Source organism: Ceratotherium simum, chromosome 34 (genome assembly GCF_057802395.1).
Source record: "Ceratotherium simum simum isolate JZ-2026a chromosome 34, ASM5780239v1, whole genome shotgun sequence".
Lineage (NCBI taxonomy): Eukaryota > Metazoa > Chordata > Mammalia > Perissodactyla > Rhinocerotidae > Ceratotherium > Ceratotherium simum.
In genome coordinates, this window is record NC_141933.1 from 20,816,784 (window position 1) to 20,837,559 (window position 20,776).

Here is a 20,776-nt window from a genome sequence, read left to right on the forward strand (position 1 = left end):
AAATCCTCAACAAAATACTAGCAAATCACATACAACAATACATTAAAAAGATTATACACCATGATCAAGTGGGATTTATTCCAGGGATGCAGGGATGGTTCAACATTCGCAAATCAATCAACGTAATACACCATGTTAATAAAATGAAGAATAAAAATCACATGATCATCTCAATAGATGCAGAGAAAGCATTTGACAAGATACAGCATCCATTTATGATAAAAACTCTGAATAAAATGGGGATAGAAGGAAAGTACCTCAACATAATAAAGACCACATATGACAAACTCACAGCTAATATCATCCTCAATGGTAAAAAACTCAAAGCTATCCCTCTAAGAACAGGAACCAGACAAGGATGCCCACTGTCACCACTCCTATTTAACATAGTACTGGAAGTCCTAGCCAGAGCAATCAGGCAAGAGAAAGAAATAAAAGGGATCCAAATTGGAAAGGAAGAAGTGAAACTGTCACTATTTGCAGATGACATGATTTTGTATACAGAAAACCCTAAAGAATCCACCCGAAAACTTTTAGAAGTAATAAATGAATACGGTAAAGTTGCAGGATACAAAATCAACATACAAAAATCAGTTGCATTTCTATACACTAACAACCAAGTAGCAGAAAGAGAAATGAAGAATACAATCCCATTTACTATTGCAACAAAAAGAATAAAATACTTAGGAATAAACTTAACCAAAGAGGTGAAAGATCTGTACACCAAAACCCATAAAACTTTGCTGAAAGAAATTGAAGAAGACACAAAGAAATGGAAAGATATTCCGTGCTCTTGGATTGGAAGAATTAACATAGTTAAGATGTCCATACTTGCTAAAGCAATCTATAGACTCAATGCAATCCCTATCAAAGTTCCAACAACATTTTTCACAGAAATAAAACAAAGAATCCTAAAATTTATATGGAACAACAAAAGACCCTGAATAGCTAAAGGAATCCTGAGAAAAAAGAACAAAGCTGGAGGTCTCACACTCCCTGATTTCAAAATATACTACAAAGCTATAGTAACCAAAACAGCATGGTACTGGCACAAAAACAGACACACAGATCAATGGAATAGAATGGAGCCCAGAAATAAACCCACTCATCTATGGACAGCTAATCTTTGACAAAGGAGTCAAGAACATAAAATGGAGAAAAGAAAGTCTCTTCAACAAATGGTGTTGGGAAAACTGGATAGCCATATGCAAAAAAATGAAAGTAGACCCTTACCTTACACCATACACAAAAATTAACTCCAATTAGATTAAAGACTTGAATGTAAGACCTGAAACTATGAAACTTCTAGAAGAAAACATAGGCAGTACGCTCTTTGACATCGGTCTTAGCAACATATTTTCACGCACCATGTCTGACCGGGCAAGACAAACAATAGAAAAAATAAACAAATGGGACTACATCAAACTAAAAAGCTTCTGCACAGCAAAGGAAACGATCAACAAAACGAAAAGACAACCTAACAATTGGGAGAAGATATTTGCAAGATATTTGCATACATTTGATAAGGGGTTAATCTTCAAAATATATAAAGAAATCATGCATCTCAACAACAAAAAAACTAACAACCCAATTAAAAAATGGGCAAAAGACCTGAACAGACATTTCTCCAAAGAAGATATACAGATGGCCAATAGACACATGAAAAGATGTTCAAAATCATTAACTATCAGGGAAATGCAAATCAAAACTACAATGAGATATCACCTCACGCCCGTCAGAATGGCTATAATTAACAAGACAGGAAACAACATGTGTTGGAGAGGATGTGGAGAGAAGGGAACTCTCATACACTGCTGCTGGGAGTGCAAACTGGTGTATTCACTATGGAAAACAGTATGGAGATTCCTCAAAAAATCAAGGATAGAACTACCATATGATCCAGCTATTCCACTGCTGGGTATTTATCCAAAAAACTTGAAAACACCAGTGCATAAAGATACATGCACCCCTGTGTTCACTGCAGCGTTATTCACAATAGCCAAGACTTGGAAGCAACCTAAGTGCCCATCAAGGGACAAATGGATAAAGAAGATGTGGTATATATACATAACAGAATACTACTCAGCCATAAGAAACGATGAAATCCAGCCATTTGTGACAACATGGATGGACATTGAGGGTATTACGCAAAGTGAAATAAGTCAGAGGGAGAAGGTCAAATACCGTATGATTTCCTTCATTAAGTAGTAGATAATAACAACAATAAACAAACACATAGAGATACGAAAAAAAAAAAAGAAACCCAGTATGACATTGAATAACATCATCTCTAACAAATTTGCCCTCATGTGTGACCTCAGTCCTTCACACTGCAATAGAAGTTCGTTTCCTTTTTGTTTGAAGAGGTGGAGATGAGCTAATGATGGTTAAAGGCTTTAACTTTAATTCAGAATGCCTAGAGCCAAAAGATACACCCTAGATGAATGCAAACATATTAAGGTGAAGATCAAAGTATATACATTTAGCTCAACTAGCTTCTGGAACAGAAATGTTATGCTAGTGGCTTCCTTTGCTGTAAACTAGGAAAAAATTTGGAAGAGGGAAAAAAACAAACTTCACACTTTGCCTCTGGGAAAATGAAACTATAACTATTCTTGACTAAAATAGAAACTAGAAAATACAAGGTATGGAAATGTAAAAAGTAACTCTTCTCCTACAGAAGAGGTATTTAAATTAAAAACCATTTCCTACTAGATGCCATAAAATAGGAACAAATAGGAGGGCAAATCCGTTAGAGTCTTGGACATGCAGAGCAAAGGAACTAAACTGAAAATACTCCAACAAACTCCTAGGTCAGGAGAGAAAGCAAGCCCCACCAAAACCACATTCCTATTGGTTGCAGCAGCTGTCAATGAACTGGAAAGGGCAGGGAGCAGAAATGAGCATCACTGTGCTGCAATCTTGATTTGTTAATTTCAGCAGCATTTGTCTCTCTCCTTCTACCAACATAAGTAGTTAAAGAAACAATCCTAGGGCCGGCCCGGTGGTTTAGCAGTTAAGTGCTAGTGCTCCGCTACTGGCGGCCCGGGTTTGGATCTCAGGCGCGCACCGACGCACCACTTCTCTGGCCATGCTGAGGCCGCGTCCTACATACAACAACTACAAGGATGTGCAACTATGACATACAACTATCTACTGGGGCTTTGGGGGGGGGAAAAAAAAGAAACAATCCTAGACTCAGGAAAAGGCTAATCTTTTTCGTTGGAAGGTGACCAAAGAAAACACATTCTCCAACAAGCAGTATAATAAGGCAATAAAAACAAGACTATACTTATCAAACTTTTTTATCTGAAGTGCTCAAAACATTTGCTAATATTATACTCAGTTCCCACTTCCCCTTCACCACCTTCTCCACAGCTGTGGGAGGAAAAGCAAGCTTTTTGTAGGAAGGATGGCTCCTCTGCATATTGACGTAAGTCTGAAGGATACAACTTTCGGAAAAGAACCTCCCAAAGAGGGTATGAGTGGGGACTCCTAGGATTCTCCAGGGTGCCAGATCCTCCAAGCACGTGGTAAAGGCTTTGCTCCACCACTTCAAAGGCAGTGCAGTAAAGTTCTCCTTGGCAGCCATGGATGCTGCCAAGAAGAACAACTCTTCATTTGGGCCAGGGACCAAAGGGGAGAATTCAGAAAGAACAGTTAGAAGGCATTTTCCTATCCAGATATGAGTAAAGAAACAGAACCACTGACTCACTACTCCTTTTTTCTAGAGATGGTATTATTATCCTGGTTTTATGCTCAAGGAATAGTGGCATGGAAAGTTAAGAGTTTAAGATAAATAATTCGCTCAAAGTTAAAAAGTAGTTCTGTGACAAAGAGGCTTATAGAATTTAGGGGTCAACTTTAAACAGTGATAGATATAGATTATCAGAAGACCCCCTAGAGGTTTGAGAATTAGAAGCTAGAAGTTTTTTTTTTTTTTTTTTTTAATGTATAACAGGAATGGGTAGGAAGACTGATTAATCCAAGGGTTTACCATGATATAGTGGTCCAACCTCAAGGGAACAGATATCGAAAACAATATTACAATGTAGGTTTTTTTTTTTTTTTTTTTGGTGAGGAAGATCAGCCCTGAGCTAACATCCATGCTAATCATCCTCTTTTTGCTGAGGAAGACCGGCTCTGAGCTAACATCTATTGCCAATCCTCCTCCTTTTTTTCCCCAAAGCCCCAGTAGACAGTTGTATGTCACAGCTGCACATCCTTCTAGTTGCTGTATGTGGGATGCGGCCTCAGCATGGCCGGAGAAGCAGTGCGTCGGTGCGTGCCAAGGATCCGAACCTGGGCCGCCAGTATCGGAGCGCATGCACTTAACCGCTAAGCCACGGGGCTGGCCCTACAATGTATAGGTTTAAGTAACAGGTAGTACTATTTGTTCCATAGTTTTGCACAAAACACATAATTAGGTGCTGTCATACTGTATTACTGATGGGTCAGACTTATACTGTCAGGCAGTAAGGGTGGTGAGTATGTCACAGATAGTTGGCCTTAAAAGTTTGAGGAATATGGTTTAAAATAAACAAAATAATCATTTCCTGTGTACTATATTCCAGTGGCAGGTGCTTTCCTAGGCCTCTGGCACAAATGTCTGAAGTCCTGTCCTGTTCTGGACAAGATGAAGAGACTTTCTCCCCAGAGTAGTACACTGGGCACTGAAGAAGTTCCCTGCTTCATTGGGACATCTAGAAGAAGCCAAAAGGGCTATAGTTAAACATTAAATCTTGTGGACAGGATGATTTGAAATTTCAAGTTTGTGATGGCTTGAGGTAGATGCCATTTATAAAAAGAGACTAAAAAATCCTAATTCCTCTGCTTTTGAACTTTGGAACCATTTTAATCATAACTTATTTTTTTCCGATAGGTCTTGACATTGAAGAAAAAGCTTGGAATGATATAATTGAGAAGAGATTTTTTTTTAAGATGCCTATTAATATTTATGAGAAAATCAGATTGAATATCACCAACTAGTCAGTAACCATCTTGAACGAACAGATTTTATAATGAACACATAGGTCATGATAAAAATAATTAGGATAAAAGGAATCTCTACGATTCCATGAAACCAAAGTTTATGCAGTCATGCTCCACATAACAACGTTTTGGTCAACAACGGACCGCATATACAATGATGGTCCCATAAGATTAGTACCATATACCTAGGTGTGTAGTGGGCTATACCATCTAGGTTTGTGTAAGTACACTCTATGAGGTTCGCACAACAACGAAATCACCTAACGAATGACGCACTTCTCAGACCGTATCCCCGTCGTTAAGCGACACATGACTGTAAATACAATTTTCTATTGCTTGAGATAAATCCAGTGAGTCCGAATGTGACCTTGGCTTGTCATGTCAAGGCACCCAATTAATGTTTGCTCTCCTTCACCCAGACTCATGCCTCCAGGCAAGAAATCAATTAAACTTTCCTTAAAAATCAATTATCTGTCCACTTTTATGAGGTACCTAGAATAGGCAAATTCATAGAGACAGAAAGGAGAATAGAGGTTACCAGGGGCTGGTGGTGGGGTTGGAAGAAATGAGGAGTTATTATTTAATGGGTACAGAGATTCAGTTTGGGATGATGAAAAAGTTCTGGAAATGGACAGTGGTGATGGTTGTACAACATTGTGAATGTACTTAATACCACTGAATTGTACACTTATGATGGTTAATTTGGTAAATTTATTATGCATATTTTACCACAATAAAAAAAACGATCTGTCTTGTTTTAAAAAATATCCAGATAAAGCGTTCTTCAATCATTCCTTTACAATAATGTGGCCTAGGCAGTTCCCTGAATTTGTCTGTACATCAGAATCATTTGGGGTGTTTATTAAAGTTATAGATTCTCTGGCCATACCCCAGACTGACTATTTGAGAACTACTGGGTCCTAAGGTAGGATCATGAAGAGATGGTTGGATGCTGTCTATATCGGGGCCACAGTGCTGCCAATCCAGGAAGCTTACTAACCCTTAGACTTCTTCCCCTGACCTGTGTTTTCTTTTGTTTTTCAGTTTTTTTTATTGTGGTACAATACATAAAACAAAAAATTTACCATCCTAACTATTTTTAAATGTACAGTTCAGTGGTATTAAGTACATTCACATTGTCGTGCAACCATCACACCATCCATCTCCAGAGCTCTTTTCATCTTGCAAAACTGAAACTCTATACCCATTAAACACTAACTCCCCATTCCCCTCTCCTCCCAGGCCCTGGCAACTACCATGCTACTTTCCGTCTCTATGATTTTGACTACTCTAAGTACCTCATATAAGTGGAATCATACAGTATTTGTCACTTTGTGACTGTTTTATTTTACTCAGCATGACGTCCTCAAAGTTGGTCCATGTTGCAGCATACATCAGAATTTCCTTCCTTTTTAAGGCTGAACAATATTCCATTGTATATATATACTATAGTTTGCTTATCCATTGATCTGATAACTGACAGACATTTTGGTTGCTTCCACATTTTAGCTATTGTGAATAATGCAGCTATGAACATGGGTGTACAAATAGCTCTTTGAGATCCTGCTTTTTTGGGATATATATCCAGAAGTGGAATTGCTGGATTATATGGTAATTCTATTTTTATGAGGAACCACCATACTGTATTCCACAGCAGCTGTACCATTTTACATTCCCACCAACAGCGCACAAGGGTTCCAGTTTCTCTACATCCTTGTCAACCCTTGTTATTTTCTGTTTTTTTTTTATAGTAGCCATCCTAATTGGCGTGAGGTGGTATCTCATTGTAGTTTTGATTTGCATTTCCCTAATGATTAGTGATGTTAAGCATCTTTTCATTTTATTCATGGCTTATTGGTCATTTGCATATCTTCTTTGGAGAAATGTCTATTCAAGTTCTTTCTCCATTTTTTAATCGGGTTTTTTTTTTTGGTGGTTGATGTCCTTGTGTTTTAATAGTTGTCAGATTTAATTTACATACAGAAGGGTCTGGTTTGACATAGATGTTTTTGAGAGAGAGCATGCAACAAGTATTAAGAGCCCTCTCTGTACCAGGCATTGGGCTAGGCACTAGGATTATAGAACTGAATGAGGCGTGGTCTCTGTGCCCAAAGAGCTTAAAGTCTAATGGAGAAGACAAACCACTGACTTCAAAACGTGCTGATAATGTAATGACAGGGAGCTGAGGAACACACAGGACAGGGTTTAGCCCACTTGGTGGGTTGAGGTAGAGGATTGCTGAGGGAAGGTGTTCTAGAGAAGGTGCTCCCTGAGAGGAGCACTGAAGTGGGAGTTTATCCAGGTGAAAAGATTGGGTGGTAGTGCTACAGGCAGAGCCTGAACAAAGGCATCCTGATGGGAAACATGTGAGATGAGGGAACTACCAGTACTTGAGTTCAGTATAACTGAAGAGTAGATTTTAAGGCAAGGAGTTTCTGGAAGTGAGGCTGAAGAGGGAGGTCACAGAAGGCCTCGTGTGCTTCATTCTGTAGATGATGGGGGCACTTTAAGTGGTTTTAAGTCAAAGAAGAATAGCAGCGCAGTCAGATTTTCTCTGTATATAGATCACTTGACTCTACCGGGAGCAAAATGGATGGGAGAGACTGCAAAGGTTCGAGTAAGAACTGGGGCTACGATAACAGGAATCAAGAGGGAAGGTCAGGGATTCAAGAACTATTTTGAAGGTAGGATTAGTGGGACTTTTTAGCTGACTACATGTGAAGGGTGAGGGGGAAAGAGAAGTCTAGAATGGTAGAGAATAACTCTGGGAACTGATATGGGGAGAGGCAGATTCAAGGGTGAGGGTGAGTTCTGTTTCTGACATGCTGAAAACAAGGGGACTGGCAGACATACAAGCAGAGATGTACGAGGCTGATAGGCCACTGGATGTATGGGTCTGGTACTCAGGGGGGGTTCAGCCCAGAAATATAGATTTAGAAGCCATTTGCCTAAGGTAGCAGGAAAAGTCAAACGAAACAAGAGTGCTCAGTAACTACTGTAGTGAGAAAAGTAATGAGCCAAGTACAGAACCCTGGGAAATACCAACACTTCAGACAAGAACAGAGGAAGAGTAACTTGTGAAGAATGCTGAGGAAGACTGGTCAGAGAAGTAGAAGAAGGAGGTAGTGGAACGGGCATAACTTTGAAGCCAAAGAGAATTATTTTAGAATCTCTTCTCCACTACTGATTATACGGCCTTGAACAAATGAGGTGTGAGTCTCAGTCTCCTTCTCTATAATATAGAGATAATAATACCTTGCAGGTTGTGATGAGGATTAAATGTGATACTGTATGAATTATGCTCACTTCATTGTAGGCACTCAATAAATGTTATTTCGTTTTCTTGCTAGTCTGGCCCTTTTATGTTTCTCTCTCCGCAAGTAACAGGAAGTAGGGTATCCTTAGTTGTTATGTAGTTTTTAGCTTAACCAAAGGTCAACCATTGGTGTGGCCTCTGCCAATCTATTGTTACTCTAAACTGAAGCCACACAGATGCAAAAAAAATTCAGGTTTGCAATGGTACTCTTGATGTCCCTATAACTACTGCTCTTCTACTGTGTTATTTTTGTTTCTCTATATCACTAGTGCTTGGGAGCTGCTCTGCAATGAATAAAATGGGTAAACAGTAACATATTTGAAAAGGGCTAGGAAATCGCAGTTGTTAGAGGTGATACCAGGTTCATTTTTGGCTCAAGGCAGATATGGGAATTTTGTATACGGCAGGTGGTAAAAGGTGCTAGAATGCCCAAGAACACTAAAATTAGAAAAGAAAAAATTCTGCATGACTCAAAGATTAGTTTGGTAGAGATTTCTCTTCTATTGGAAGCTAAAACATATATTGCATCACCCTGGCAGGCCTGCTTTTAATGATCTGTAAGCTTCAATGAAGCAAGTACCATTTAGGGCTCTGAAGGGAGAGAAAAAAGGGTGTTTCAAGTCCCTCACTTTACTGCTCCAGTATTTTTTGTGAGGAAGGTCAGCCCTGAGCTAACATCCATGCCAATCCTCCTCTTTTTGCTGAGGAAGACCGGCCCTGAGCTAACATCTGTGCCTCTCTTCCTCCACTTTATATGGGACGCCGCTACAGCATGGCCTGACAAGCGGTGCATCAGTGCGTGCCCAGGATCCGAACCCAGGCCGCCAGCAGTGGTGCGCGCGCACTTAACCACTATGCCAAGGGGCCGGCCCCTCCAGTATTTCTAATAATCACGTGAGTATTTTCCTTTTGACTAGAGAGCAAAGGAGAACAGAAACCTGCAGAAACTGGAGTTGGACAAGAGAACAAAGTTCATAGATGAAATCCTGTCTAACATTGGCAACTGAAACAAGACTCACCCCCTACATCCTTTAAAAAACTGACTCGGCTCAGTCCCTTTTTGCCCCTCAGTGATTTTTTTTTTTTTTTTGGTAAGGAAGATTAGCCCCAAGCTATCTTCTGTTGCCAATCCTCCTCCTTTTGCTGAGGAAGATTGGCCCTGAGCTAACCTCTGTGCCCATCTTCCCCTACTTTATATGTGAGATGCCTGCCACAGCATGGCTTGATAAGCAGTGCATAGGTCCACACCCGGGATCCAAACCTGCAAACCCTGGGCCGCCGAAGCAGAGCCTGCGAACTTAACCACTACACCACAGGGGGGCCGGCCCCACTCAGTGATTTTTAAATGTCACCTATGGCTCTTCAGGCTGAAATAAACAATCACGGAAAGTTCTTTCCAGAAAGAGATGCAATGATTACTGCACTTTGTCTTGGTCATGCCATTGCTAGGCCATTTCCCCTCAGAAATTTATTTCTCTAATTGGAGTGATGAGCTGAAAAGAAGCAATTTTAAGTCAATCAATAAAATAAAAATATCTCCAAATAGCACAATAGTTTTATTTCTGTGAAAATTACCTTCCCTTATTCCAAAATGAAACTGTGAATGTCTCTCTACTATTATTTCATGGTTAAAAAAGATGATGTTCAAGAATCTATAAAACAGTGCCTGACACACAGTAGGCTCAATAAATACTTGTTGGATGAAAGAATGAATAAATAGGGCAGAATAATCACCTTCTGCTTATGGCCTATGTTCTTTTTGTGTTAACCTAAGGCTAACTGAGCATCTTAACAGTCACATCACCTGTGGCCCAATACTCAATATAAGTCTACATGGGGAGGTCAAGGCACAGAGCAGACAAACAGAGTGACAGGATCTGCGGCAACATGCCTTTACAAGGGTCCGTGGGTGGAGTGCTTTGCGGTTCCCAGGCTGAGGCCAGATAGGTCAATTCAAACCAAAATAGTGGGGCTTTAGTAAGCTCCATGGGGATCTTATCTAAGGGGTGCATAGGGAAAGACCCTGGGAGGTAGGGGTGACTGCTGATCACAAGGACTGCTGGGGAAGTCATATCAGGAACTTACATTTGCTTGTGACTCTGCGGGCTGTTATATAGCGCATGTGCTCGCATGAGGGGACTAGCATCAGTTTAAGGTCCCTACAGGCCTCTTGGCCAAACAAAATGGATGACAAGATAGCAATACTATGGAATAGCTTGGCCAAACCTTTGACTCTCTTCCTTAAATTTGATCTGAAATAATGCTTTCACATATGTTACTTACACACTTTACACTTGAACTCAGGAAAGTAACAAAATAATTACAAAGTACGGGAAAAATACAAGGACAAAGTATGAAGCAAATAAGCCATGAAGCCAGTAATACGGGGTATGTATTAGATTCCTATGGCTGCTGTAACACGTTACCACAAACTTGATGGCTTGAAACAACTGAAATTTATTCTCTTACAGTCTGGAGGCCATAAGTCCAAAGTGAGTCTTACAGGGCTAACATCAGGGTGTCAGCAGGGCTGCTTCCTTCTGGAGTTTCTAAGGGAGAATCTCTAAGGGAGAATTTCCCTGCCTTTTCCATCTTCTACAGGCTGTCCTCATTCCTTGGCTTGGGCCCCATATCACATCACCATCCCCCAGGCCTGTTTCCGGTTTTTACATTGCTGTTTTCCTCTTCTGTCATCAAATGTCTCTCAGTCTGCTTCCTGTAGTGACACGTGTGATTGCACTTAGGGTCCACCTAGATAATCCAGGATAATCTCCCCTGTTAATTTAATCATATTTGCAAAGTTCTTCTTGCCATATAGGATAACATTCACAGGTTCCAGGGATTTGGACCTGGATATCTTTGGGGGCCATATCTTTGGGGAGCCTACCACAGGGTGAGAGAAAACAAAGGGTCACGTGAATCAGTAAGAAATAAAGGACGGGATCCTCAGTCATTCCTTGAAAAGAATGTTAGAAGGTACAATATCATTCCTTCTCAGAAAGGATATCCCTTATCACCATAAAACACTTAGACTGAGACCTCAGTTTGATTCTGGGCTCTGCACTTACTATATGAACATGTCACGCAAATTATTTAACTGCAATGCCTCAATTTCCTCATCTTTAAAATGGAGTTAATACTTACTCAAATGGTGGTTGAGAAGATTCAATACTATGATGCATGTAAAGATTTAACACAGTTCCTGACACATGGTTAAGTACTCATTAAGTGACAGCTATTATAATAATAATTTTATTATTCATAGAACAGGCTATGCAACCCTCATGATGCTGAATCAGTACCCAGTATTTCCAGAAGCCTCTAGTGACCTCTTCTTCTGTGTACATTCTATATAAGACAATAAGTAAAGCTTACTTGAGTGTCAAAACTTTTTCTTTGTTTTAAGCATATTTGGTAGAAGTATCTCTAAACTGTATCACAAACTTCCTTGGCTTATTATAAAGATGATAGTGAACATAAGTTACTTTTTGTTTATTAACTCTGGTTCAACATTATGAATACTGCTTATTGTCCTGGACCATAATAGACAGATACCCTCAAAGAACAAAAAGATTAACGAAGCCATTTATTTCCCCTACACGATCAATGACTCTACAATACTGTTTTTTTTTTTTTTTTAGAGAGAAGAGAGGGTTCAGAGAAGTTTCCTTAAGACTCTGAGAGAAAGAGTTAAGGAGATAGAATTTTTTTTTCTTTTTTCTCCCCAAAGCCCCAGTACATAGTTGTATATCCTAGTTGTACCTCATTCTAGTTCCTCTATGTGGGACGCCACCTCAGCATGGCTTGATGAGCGGTGTATAGGTCCACGCCCAGGATGCAAACCCCAGGTCAGTGAAGTGGAGCATGTGAACTTAACCTCTGGGCAGGCACCTGTTTGTTTCTTTTTAATACAGATGTTCTCTTCACTGTTTGGATCTCTAGTGACTCTCTTTTCTGATAACATTTATTATAACTGTCAAGTGTGCAGCGAAGACTAGCAACACTTGTGAGACCTCCTCACTACTTTTTTTTTTTTTTTAAGATTTTATTTATTTATTTTTCCCCCAAAGCCCCAGTAGATAGTTGTCTGTCATAGCTGCACATCCTTCTAGTTCCTGTATGTGGGACGCGGCCTCAGCATGGCCGGAGAAGCGGCGCGTCGGTGCGATCCCGGGATCCAAACCCGGGCCGCCAGCAGCGGAGCGCGCGCACTTAACCGCTAAGCCACGGGGCTGGCCCTCCTCACTACTTTTTATCTGCCACAGCTGACCTGATCAGCACTTGAGCGTTATGCACTTATAAGTGAAGAGGCTCCCTGTGAAACTTGGGGGAGATTTCTTGCCTCGCCTACAAAGACACATATGAACTCTGTAAACACTGGCTCCTTAGGGACCATTTTTATTTACTTTCAAATTGGTGACTATATTCTGAACATCTTAGAAGTTTGATTGCTATGTTGGTGAGATACTAGGGAGAGTTCAACCATGTCAGACACTAGCCCGAGGATCTGTCTAATGTTTAATGCAAATCAAAACACCAGTAAGTTAACCAGTTTAAGGTGTGACAATATCTTCAATTTAATGATTTTATCTTACCAAAATTGCCCAGTAAATTACTCTGTTTTGTCAAAAAAAAACTCCTTATGTTTTTGTTTACAATGAACATCAGACGATCCTTGAGGCTAATGATGGACATTATGTACCCATATGTATGCAAATATATACATAAACAGAGGAAATCTCAATTACCCAGTGATTTGGCCATATTTATTCTTGCTTCTAAATTTTTACTGTCAACATCAACTCTCCTGCGTAACCGAGCCCTTTGTTGATATTATACTTTTTTTTTTGTGAGGAGATCAGCCCTGAGCTAACATCTGCCAATCCTCCTCTGTTTTTGCTGAGGAAGACTGGCCCTGGGCTAACATCCGTGCCCATCTTCCTCCACTTTATATGGGACGCCGCCACAGCATGGCTTGCCAAGCAGTAGGTCAGTGTGCGCCTGGGATCCAAAACGGCGAACCCTGGGCCACCGCAGCAGAGCACGCGCACTTAACCGCTTACGCCACCGGGCCGGCCCCTATATTATACATTTTGTTTGTTGGTTCACTTCCCCCCAGAATTACTCCTTGCCCTCAGGGAAGGTGTGTGAACTAGCGACTCTTCTTACCTTTGCTGTAGACTGGGGCCTCTCTGTCAGTCTTAGCTGTGGCCCATTTTTAAACGGAAAGGAGAGCAGGATACTCAGAAAGACAAGCTGGTATATTACACAGCTAAAATTCGATGAATTCTCATATGAGCAACACACACATTTAAAAGTAAGTATAGAGGCCGGCCCCGTGGCTTAGCAGTTAAGTGCATCCGCTCCGATGCAGGCGACCCGGGTTCGGATCCCTGGCGCGCACAGATGCACTGCTTCTCCAGCCATGCTGAGGCCGCATCCCACATACAGCAGCTAGAAGAATGTGCAACTATGACATACAACTATCTACTGGGGCTTTGGGGGAAAAATAAATAAATAAATAAAATTATTAAAAAAAAAAAAGTAAGTATAAAACTCTTAACAAAATCAATTTTTGGATTGTCATTCAAATTATCCATGTCACTGGTATTTGCAGGCTGACTATACATTTTAGGTACGCCTATTAAGTGTTATTGAAATTTATTTTTATTAGTACTGTTCTCAATACATCATATGCTGTACAAAAATAGTCCATTTTAGGGCCGGCCCCACGGCTTAGCGGTTAAGTGAGCCTGCTCCACTGCTGGCGGCCCAGGTTCACATCCTGGGCGTGCACCGACGCACCGCTTCTCTGGCCATGCTGAGGCCGAGTCCCACATACAGCAACTAGAAGGATGTGCAGCTATGACATACAACTATCTACTGGGGCTTTGGGGGAAAAAAATAAATAAATAAAATTAAAAAAAAAAACCAGTCCATTTTAGTTTACAAAATAGATGTAATGAATATAGTGATATATGATGCTTCTTTCTCTGTATTTTCCAGGAATCTGAAAAACCATGAGTTTTTCTCATCCTACCCACTATGGCTTTATAGTAAGGACCATATGTGTTAGATGTATATTAATAACATTATAATAACAACTGCCATTTATGGAGTACCTACTATGTGCCAAGCACTGTACAGAGTACCTTTTATATTGTAGTGGTTTTAAGATACATCCACAAAATTCTATGATACTCCCCGCCCTTCAAGAGGTGGATCCTAATTCCCTTCTCCTTTAGTATGGGCTAAACTTAGTGCTTTGCTTCTAATGAACAGAATAAAATGAAAGTGACAGTATGTGACTTGAGAGACTAGGTCGTAAAAGGCCCTATGGCTTCCTGCTTGCTTGCTCTCTCTCTGAGCTCACTTGTTCTGGGGAAGCCACTACCTCACCATGAGGAACATGTGGTGAAGAACTGAGGCCTCCTGTCAATAGCGATATAAGTGAGCTTAGAAGCAGATCTTCCAGTCACACTCAAGCCTTCAGATGACTGCAGCCCCAACCCAAATCTAGATTTCAACCTTATGAGGGACCTTGAGTCAGACTACCCAAGTAAGCTGCTCTGGTTTCCTGACCCTCAGAAACTGTGCAATAATAAATGTTTATTGTTTCAAGTCCCCAAGTTTTGTGGTAATTTATTACACAGCAATAGATAACTAATACATATATATCATTTTTTTATTCCACAACCACCATGGAATATGTGGTATTATCTCCACACAAATTAGGAAACAAAGGCTCCAGTGGTTGAGTAAAGGCCACACAGCCAGCGGTAACCCAAGATACCCAGCCCATATTCTCTGCACTATACTATACTGTCTCTTTTCAGCAGCTGTTTCTTTCAGCCATCTTATTAGCTCTCTCTCCCAACTTTGATTAGCTTGCTATCAACATTCTTTGCAAATAACGGATTAGGAAAAACAAGATCGGTTAAGGACATATCCAGAATTATACTTCCAGAGGCTTCCCTTCAGCATGACATGAACCCATTAATTAGCACATTTTTGGTATGATTGTTCAATTAATTATATATCACCCAGCCTATATTCCTCTGCTTGTTCACAAGGATATCATGGAGATGTTGTCAAGGTCTTGTTGAAACCCGATTAAAGTAAACAAATATAATAAATATAGCTATACTAAACACAGCTTTCTCCCAATTTACCAGTCTAGCAATTCCTTCAAAAAGAAAATAAGGAATAAGTTTGCATTCACTATTTCACTTCCTCCTCCTTCAGTATTATTGCCATTACCATCATTCATCATTATCACTCCCTTCACAGTTATCACTGATTTCGATAAATAAGCACTTTATACACATTATTTGATTTAAACCTCAGGACTGCTCTACGAAGTAGGTACTCTTATTATTTCTATTTTACCAATAAGGAAATTTGGCTTATAGAAATTAAATAACTTGCCCAATGTCATTTTATTAAGAAGTAAAAGAGCGGGGGTTGAAATTAGGCCTTTTTTACCCACCAAACCTGGGTCCTTTTCCTTTTTCTTTTTTCCTTCCTTCCCCTCTTTCCTCTCCCCCCACCCCCCGCCCCAGATTTCCCTTGTCACCTCAAGCCCCTTTCCTCTTCAATAAATTCTGATAGGCTTACAGTGCTCACAACTTCCTTTTCTGAATATCTATAATTTATTCTTTTTAAAATAAATAGTTGAAGAATATCACCCAAGATGGATGTCAAGGTCGCTAGCTTTCGGTCTGCTGAAATGACCTTCTGAATATTGGTTCCCTGACTCCAATCTTCTGGAACTTCTCCTCTCCATCCCCCGTATCCCCTGCCCACAACATGCACACTTTCAAGTTTCTCAAAGACTGCCAGCAGTGGTTCAGCCAGCTTATCTACTAGGCCTCAGTACCCTGGAATGAAAATTAGGCCCAGAAACTTGAGCTCATTTAAAGCAGTTACGTGATCTCTTACAAGATCTCAGCTATGTTTGATTTCATTCCCTGGAACCAGTGTTTATTTTATCTTTTCCAGTCCAAGGAGCATCCTCTTCGACTGAGAAGACTAAATCAAAATAGGGGCTGAAAGCTCTGTTTTCTTTCTCTCATTCATTAACATTATACCATCCACCTGGGCCTCATTGTTCTTTTTGCTCTGATGTAATTTTTTAAAAAAGATTTTTTATATTATCTTCAGTATTTTGCCACAATTCTCAGTTTTCCTAGTCTCTTATTTTCCCTTTAATTTAATACAATTCAGCAAATACTCATTTATATGTACTTTGAACCAGGCACTTGGCTAGACGCTAGGAGCGCAGGGGTGAGCAAGATGGATAAATATTCTCATGGAGCTTACAGTCTATTGAAGAAGACAGAATTTAAGCAAATAATTATATATATGGTAAGTGTTAGGAAAAGAGCTTATAAGAAGCATATTAAACCTAATTTAAAAGTTCAGAAAAGTCTTCCTAGAAAAAGAGACATTTAAAAAAGAAATATTACTCTTTCAGAAAAGACAGGGAAATACTGCCAAACTCATTTTATGAGGCCAGCATAGTCCTGACAAACCATACAAAGATATTAAAAGAAAAGAAACTGCAGCCTAAAATACCTCACGCAGATAGATGCGAAGTCATTAACAAAATATTAGTAAAAGGAATCCAATGATATAAAAAACGATAATAAATCGTGACTAAGGCGGATTTATCCACATTAACAGCATAAAGGGGAAAATTACACGTCATCTCAATAGATGCAGAAAAACAATTTTAAAAATTCAATACCAATTCACAATAAAAATTCTCAGCAAACTAAGAATAAAAGTAAACTTCCTCAACTTAATAAAGGGCATCCATGAAAAACCTCATATTTAATTCAAAAGACTGAAAACTTTCTTGCTATGATTGGGAACAAGGCAAGGATATCTACTTTCACCACTTCTATTTAACATTGTAATCAGGTCCTACTCTACAACAAAGAAAGAAAAAGAAAAAACCCCCAAAGAGATTAGAAAGCAAGAAGTAAAACTGCCTCTATTTGCATATGCCATGGTTTTGTACATAGAAGATTCCAAGGAATCTACAAAGAAACCAGGAGAACTAAGAAATGAATTTAAGCAAAGTCACAAGATACAAGAGGAATATACAAAAAGTAATTTATTTCCATATTCTTGCAATAAAAAGTTGGTAAAGAGAACAAATTTTAAAAATAATACTGTTTGCAACAGTACCGCAAAAATGAAATATTTAGGGATAAATTTAATAAATTGTATAAAACCTGTATATTAAACACTATAAAACATTGCTGAGAGAAATCAAAGAAGACCTAAGGAAAAATGTAGTATGTTCATGGATTAGAAGATTCAATATTGTAAAGATGACAATTCTCCCTACATTGATCTATAGATTCTTCAAATCTCCATCAAATTCTTGTCAGGCTTTTTTTGTAGAAAATGACATATTTATTCTAAAAGTTAAATGGAAATGCAAAGGATCTCTAATGACCAAAACAATCTTGAAAAAGCAAAAGTTGAAGGGCATACATTACCTTACTATAAAGCTAACCTAATAAAGACTAAAGTTTTACAAATGGATCAATGAAACAGAATAGAGAATCCAGAAATTCACCCACACATAGTCAATTGATTTTTTTTTTTTTTTACAAAGCAACCAACCCAATTAAGTAGGAAAAGTAAAGTCTTTTCAACAAATGGCACTGGAACAAACAGCTAGCTATCCATATGGAAAAAAAAAAGAAACTTGACGTTAACCTCAAACCACCCACAAAAATTAATTTAAGATGGATTATAGACCTAAACATAAAAGCTAAATTTCTAATGCTTTTAGAAGAAAATCTACAGTAATATTATCATAAACTTAGGGTAGGCAAAGATTTTTTTAGACTGGACTCATAAGGTAGTAACCATAAAAGAAAAAATTGAAAAAATGAACTTTAAAAGCTTCTGCTCAATAAAAGACACCATTAAGGTAATAAATAAGCCAAAGAATGGGAGAAATATTTACAATACACATATCCGACTTGCAACCAGAATATACAAAGAACTCCTACCACTCAATAATTAAAACAAACAACCCACTAAAAAATGGGCAAAAGATTTGACGAGGCATTTCACAAAGGAAATGGCCAATAAGCAATAAAAAAGTGTTCAACATCATTAGTCATCAGGGAAATGCAAATTAAAACCACAGTGAGATACCACTTCATACCCACTAGAAAGGCTAAAATTAAAAAGACGCGCTTGCTTTGGTAGCACATATTTAAAATTGGTACAATACAGAGATTAGCACGGCCCCTGTGCAAGGATGACAAGCAAATCTGTAAAGTGTTCCATATTTTAAAAAATAACCTTATTGTGGTAATCATTTCACAATATATACATATATCAAATCATCACATTGCACACCTTAAACTTACACAATGTTATATGTCAATTATATCTCTATAAAGCTGGGGGAAGAAAGAAGACCGACAACATCAAATGTTAGCAAGGATGTATAACTGGAATTTTCAGACATTGCTGGTAGGAATGTAAAATGGTACAACCACTTTGAAAAACAGTTTATCAGCAATTCCACCATTAGATATTTACCCAAGAGAAATAAAAACATATTTCCACAAAATTCAGCATTCTTTCATGATAAAAACTCTGAGCAAACTGGGTATATAAGGAACATACCTCAACAAAATAAAGGCCATATATGACAAGCCCACAGCTAAGATCATACTCAATGGTGAAAGGTGGAAAGTTCTCCCTCTAAGATCAGAAACAAGACAAGGGTGCCCACTTTCACCACTCATATTCAACATAGTACTGGAAGTCCTAGCCAGAGCAATTAGGCAAGAAAAAGAAATAAAAGGTATCCAAATTGGAGAGGAAGAAGTAAAACTGTCTCTGCAGATAATATGACCATATATATATATGGCCATATATATATATACAGAAAATCCTAAAAACTCCGCCAAAAAACTGTTGGAACTAATAAATGAATTCAGTCAAGCTGTAGGACACAAAATCAACATTAAAAAATCAGTTGCATATTTATACACTAACAACAAACTATCTGAAAAAGAAATAAAAAAAAAAATCCCATTTACAATAGCATCAAAAACCATAAAATACTTAGTAATCACTTTAATCAAGGAGGTGAAAGATCTATACATTGAAAACTACAAGACTTTGATGAAAGAAACTGAAGAAGACACAAACAAATGGAAAGATATCTGTGTTCATGGATTGGAAGAATTAATATTGTTAAAATGTTCATACTACCCAAAGCCATCTATAGATTCAATGTAATCTCTATCAAAATTCAAATGGCATTTTTTCACAGAAATAGAAAAACCAATCCTAAAATTCATATCAAACCACAAAAGACCCTGAATAGCGAAAGTAGTTCTGAAGAAAAAGAACAAAGCAGGAGGCATCACATTTCCTAATTTCAAACTATATTACAAAGCTCTAGTAATCAAAACTGTGGTACTAGCATAAAGACAGACACATAGACCAATGGAACAGAATAGAGAGGCCAGAAATAAGCCCATGCATATACAGTCAACTAATATTTGACAAAGGAGCCAAGAATACTCAATGGAGAAAGGATAGTCCCTTCAATAAATGTTGCTGGGAAACTGGATATTCACAAGCAAAAGAATGAAATTGGACCCCTATCTTACACCACTCACAAAAATTAATTTGAAATGGATTAAAGACTTACATGTAAGACCTGAAACTGTAAAACTCCTAGAAGAAAACACAGGGAAAATTTCCTTGACATTGGTCTTGGCAACAATTTTTTGGATATGACACCAAAGGCTTAAGCAACAAAAGCAAAAAAAAAAAAAAAAAAAAAAGTAGGAATACACCAAACTAAAAAGCTTCCACATGGCAAAAGAAACAATCAATAAAATGAAAAGGCAACCTACACAATGGTAGAAAACATTTGCAAACCATATATCTGATAAGGGGTTAATATTGAAAATATATAAGGAACTCATACTACTCAATAGCAACAAAATAAATAATCCAATTAAAAAATGGGCAGAGGACCTAAATAGATATTTTTCCAAAGAAGACATATTAATGGCTAATGGGTACATGAAAAGATGGTCAACATCGCTAATTATCAGGGAAATGCAAATCAAAACCCCAATGAGATATCACTTCACACCTGTAAAAATGGCTATTATAGAAAAGACAAGAGATGAGTGCTGACAAGGATGTGGAGAAAAGGGAACCTTTGTGTTGGTGCGAATGTAAACTGGTACAGACATTATGGAAAACAGGACCGAGTTCCTTAAAAAATTAAAAATAGTGGGCCAGCCCAGTGGCGAAAGCTGTTAGGGTGCGCGCGCTCTGCTGCGGTGGCCCAGAATTTGCCAGTTCGGATCCCGGGCGTGCACTGACACACCCCTTGTCAAGCCGTGCTGTGGCAGTGTCCCATATAAAGTGGAGGAAGATAGGCATGGATGTTAACGCAGGGCC

At 38.7% G+C, this 20,776-nt stretch overlaps 1 protein-coding gene and 1 non-coding gene across 4 annotated transcripts in view; one reads left to right on the forward strand and one right to left on the reverse strand.

Moving 5' to 3' along the window:
• The window catches only part of CSTPP1 (centriolar satellite-associated tubulin polyglutamylase complex regulator 1), a 185,199-nt gene that overhangs the window by 52,852 nt on the left and 111,571 nt on the right, over positions 1 to 20,776 (reverse strand). The gene's annotated exons all lie outside the window — the stretch shown is intronic.
• Positions 18,529 to 18,631, forward strand: LOC147912644 (U6 spliceosomal RNA). The gene has a single exon (XR_015549818.1). It is a non-coding gene; the product is annotated as a U6 spliceosomal RNA (small nuclear RNA).